The 4,982-nt window shown below is 40.1% G+C and overlaps 1 pseudogene; it reads left to right on the plus strand.

The window, feature by feature from the left end:
* Window positions 1-210: 210 nt before the first annotated feature.
* LOC111240887 lies at window positions 211-3,721 on the plus strand (annotated as a pseudogene).
* Window positions 3,722-4,982: the final 1,261 nt, after the last annotated feature.

Genomic DNA, 4,982 nt, shown 5'->3' on the forward strand with positions numbered 1-4,982 from the left:
ATGCCCTTTGGCCTATGCAACGCCCCTGGTACCTTCCAACAGTGCATGCTTAGCATTTTTAGCGACTTCCTTGAGAGTTGCATAGAGGTGTTTATGGACGATTTCACTGTGTATGGATCCTCTTTTGATGCATGTTTAGATAGTCTGGAAAAAGTCTTGAAATGATGCATAGAAACAAACCTTGTTCTCAATTTTGAGAAATGTCACTTCATGGTTGAACAAGGTTTGGTTCTAGGGCATATCATTTTTTAAAAGGGAATAGAGGTAGACCCTACTAAGATATCTGTGATTTTGCAATTGCCTTACCCCTCTTGCGTGTGAGAGGTGCGATCTTTTCTTGGACATGCAGGTTTCTATAGGCGCTTTATCAAGGATTTCAGCAAGAAGGCGCTTCCCTTGTCCAGACTGTTCAAGAAGGAGATTGATTTTGATTTTAATGATAGATGCAAGCAGGTGTTCGACTGCCTAAAGGAGGCTTTGACCACCACTCCGATCATTCAGGCACCGGATTGGACAGTCCCATTTGAGCTCATGTGTGATGCATCAAATTATGCCTTGGGAGTTGTCCTGACACAGAAGATTGACAAGCTGCCTAGAGTGATCTACTACGCCTCATGCACTTTGGATGCTGCCCAAGCAAACTACACTACAACTGAGAAAGAGTTGTTGGCAATTGTTTTTGCCCTTGATAAGTTTAGGTCGTATTTGCTTGGATCTCCTGTTATTGTGTATATTGGCCATGCAGCTCTGAAGTTTCTATTGAAGAAGGCTGAGTCAAATCCAAGATTGATCAGGTGGATGCTACTGCTCCAGGAGTTTGACTTGCAGATTAAAGACGAGAGTGGAGCGCAGAACTCGGTTGCAGACCACCTCAGTAGGATTGAGAGAGCTGAGGATCAGGCTCATGTGTTGCCCATCCAGGATGACTTTCTTGATGAAAGTTTGTTAATGATTTCTTCTTCTCACCCTACTCCTTGGTTTGCACACATTGTGAATTATTTGGTTGCTTCTGTTTTTCCTCCCTTAGCATCACGTGCTCGAATTGCTAAAATTAAGAGTGATGCTAAGTATTATGTTTGGGATGACCCATATTTATGGAAGTTGTGCAGTGACCAGGTTACTAGGAGATTTCATTCTGGACTTGGAGCAATTATGGGCCATGAGCAAAGTGGAGGTGTGTCCAGCAATCATGGAGGTGCACACGGTCCTGTAGGTTGAAGAAGCACAGAACCCTAGGGAGATTCCTAGGCAGCAACCGTCACATTATTTAGACACACTCTCTCGGCATTTTATAGGAGGCAACAACTGTCACTTACATTGGATTCTGCTGGGAGAATTCTCTACTGGAACGTGATTTTGAGGGCATTAAAAATTCCTTGAGCCATGTTCTCGGTGATGGGAATTGGTTGAATGAAAGCATAATTTCTTTTACCTCTTCATTGCTGCTTCCGCCACTTGTTTTACTTTCTGGCACTTGTTTTATTTTTCTTGGCATGGAAGAAGTGTTAAACAGTGGTGAACACACTGCAGCTCACGCCAAATATAGGAGATTTTAACTTTATTAATTGGATTATGCATTCAGCTCATGCCACATCATATTTCCGTTTTCTTTTGATGTCCAATGCTTATTTACTTGGTGGGGTCCGAAGTTCACTTTTCTTGGACTTTTGAATTTACTTTGAAGAATGAAGAAGTTATTAGATAGGATTAGATGTGTGTATGGTGGTTTATTTTGGAAGAATGAATTTTCATTCATGCTTTAAACAAGTGGGTCACGACTGTTGTAGGTGAATACAGCTTTTCTTTTCTTTATTTTATGAAATAAGTAGGTAGAAGTATATTAGGTTGAGTCTAGGTGATGGGACGTTCGCAGTTGGTAGCCATATGTGTAGCTCTTATTTTTTTTTTTTCCTTTATTCCTTTAAGAATGAAGAATGATTAGAAGGGAGAAAGTGATGATCACGGTGAGATGTGCTAGCATTCTTTTGCTTTTCTTTAGGAATTAGAAATCAATTGAAGAAAGCTTGGTGTGTCACGGGTTTGCTCCAAAGCTACACGATTATTTCAATCATTTTTTAGATGCACGCATTTTAATTCTTAGAGTTTCGTTGACGTGTTCCATTTCAATAATATTAGATGCATTTACTAATTCAACTTTTGTATTAAATTGGATTATGCATGTACGTTGAGATTAGAATTTGGTTGTCCTAAGCAAATTGTATTTATGATTTACAGTTGGCTAGTTTCTTTTAATTTATTTTTCCATGCCTCATTTTCTTTATACATTGATTCCTTGCATAATTAAATGCCGCTAGGTTATTTTCTTTAGCTATTACTTTTAATTTTTAGTTTTAATTTAATTTAATTTTTTCTTGCAAAATCCTTTCACAACCCCCCGTACGTGTTAGACTTGACTTTGAACCGCAGTTGGTCCTTGAGAGACCACCTAGGGGTCATTCCCTAGCTATATTGCATTTCTTTATATGCACATCAAATTTGTGTGGGTTGCGACAGCCCATCACCCATATTTATGGAAGTTGTGCAGTGACCAGGTTACTAGGAGATGCATTCCGAACCATGAGATTGACTCGCTCCTGCAGTTTTGTCTTGCCTCCTCACCTGGTGGTCATCTGGGGATACAGAGAACAGCTCGTAGGGTGCTTGACTGTAGTTTCTATTGGCCTTCCATCTTCAAAGATGCGGAGAGGATTTGTAGCACCTGTGAGCCGTGTTAGAGAGCAGGAGGATCTATTTCACAGAGACAGGAAATGCCTCAACAGCCTATGCTGTTCTTTGAGGTGTTTGATGTCTGGGGTATAGATTTCATGGGTCCTTTTCCTATATCTTTTGGTTTCTCTTATATTCTCCTTACTGTGGATTATGTTTCAAAATGGGTGGAAGCTAGAGCCACCGGACTAATGATGCTCGTGTTGTTGTAGATTTTGCTAGATCTCACCTCTTTTGCAGGTTTGGAGTGCCTAAAGCAATTGTTAGTGATCAGGGAACCCATTTTTGCAATAGATCCATGCAGGCCTTGCTCAAGATATATGGGGTGACGCACAGAGTTTCTACACCTTACCATCGCCAAACAAATGGGCAGGCTGAGATCTCCAACAGGGAGATTAAGAGAATTTTGGAGAATATTGTCCAACCAAACAGAAAAGATTGGAGCAATAGGTTGGACGATGCTCTTTGGGCCCACAGGACCGCCTACAAAGCACCCATAGGGATGTCTCCTTATCGGGTTGTCTTTGGGAAGGCATGTCATCTGCCAGTTGAGATTGAGCATCGAGCATATTGGGCTGTGAAGACGTGCAACTTCTCCATTGACCAAGCCGGAGAGGAAAGGAAGTTGAAACTGGATGAATTGGATGAGATCCAATTGGAGGCCTATGAGAACTCGAAGTTCTACAAAGAAAGGACCAAGAGGTTCCATGATAGTTCCATTGTTAGAAAGGACTTCGAGGTTGGCCAACAGGTTTTGTTGTATAACTCTAGGCTTGGCCTCATGGGTGGTAAGTTGAGATCAAAGTGGACTGGACCTTTTGTTGTGACTAATGTTTATCCTTATGGTGCAGTAGAGATCCAGGGTCCATCTGCAGCTAAAACCTTCAAGGTGAATGGGCATAGACTGAAGCCTTTCTTCAACAATCCTTCTTTGTTGGATGCAGTGGTGGAGGAGACGTCTTTGGTCCACCCCACCTACCCTCCCAGCTGACTCAGGGAGTTTCTTTTCTCCTTCCCTCCTCACTTTTATTGCACTTTGTCTGTATCTGATGATTGTTCTGATTGTTGATCTGTTGATTGTGACACACTGAGGACATTGTGTCGTTTAAGTGTGGTCTATTAGCGGAGGCTGTTCCTTTGTTTATGTTTCGGTTTTTAGGTAGTTTGTTGTGTCTTGTGTACAGTTTTGCATGTTTTTTTGTGAATTCTGGACTATGATTAGGTTACCAGTTTTCTTTCACTACATTGATACTCTGATTTGCTGGATTCCTTACTTTTCTTTTCTTGGAAGATGATCATGATGTTTGAGAGTATGATTTATTGTGACCTATTACCTGTGTGAGATTTGAGCCATTTGATAATCTTTCTTGTGTGTGATATGTCTTTGGATTGCTTGCACATTTGCCTTGGCTTGACTCTGTTGATAATTCTTGATTCGTGAGCATGTTTGAAAATGATAAAGGCATTTTGTTGATTGAGCCTCTCTAGCCAGATAGCCTACCCTGTTATGATCTCTTTGTTAGCCTCCTTGAGCCTATACTTCCCCCATTTCTTTGTTTTGAAGCTCATACAATAGCCGAAGTGAAAAACCATGATCACCTGAACCTTAGGAATTTTGGAGCTTTGGAATTGTTTTGGGAATAAGTGTGGTCTCTTAGGAGTTGCTGATGAATTGGCTAGTGAGTCCTCTTCTTGCGGTTGCACTATAAATATCATGTATCTTGTCTTTTGAATTGTGTGTTGAATAAAAAAAAACAGAAAAAAAAAGAAAAAAAAAGAGAGAAAATACAAAAAAAAAATGTGAATAATGGAGTCAAGAAGAGGATGGAATTAGAGGTTATGGGTGTGTTTGAATGTGTTTACATTTGTTCCCCATTGCTCCTTTGTTCCTTATGGTTTGTAGCTTCTTATCCAGATGTATCCTTAATGGGTGTCGCGACCCATACAAATTTAATTGCATATTAAGAATGCAGTATAGTTCTAGGAAGTGACTCCTAAGTCGTTTCTCAAGGACCAAACTGTGGTTCGAGTCTCAGGTCAAACACGAAGTGGGAGGGGAGGTTTGAAAGTGTGTTGCAAAATTTAACTAACTCAATATAAAGACATAGATGCAAACAAACTAATTAAAGCTAGCATGGTAATTAAAATAACCCTATTAAAAACCTTAGACAACATTCAAACATCAAATACTCTTGCAAACAAATTAACAAACACAGTTAAAATTAATTAAACTCAACACTAACTCAAACACATGA

Source organism: Vigna radiata, unplaced genomic scaffold (assembly GCF_000741045.1).
Source record: "Vigna radiata var. radiata cultivar VC1973A unplaced genomic scaffold, Vradiata_ver6 scaffold_146, whole genome shotgun sequence".
In the NCBI taxonomy this organism is placed as follows: Eukaryota; Viridiplantae; Streptophyta; class Magnoliopsida; order Fabales; family Fabaceae; genus Vigna; species Vigna radiata.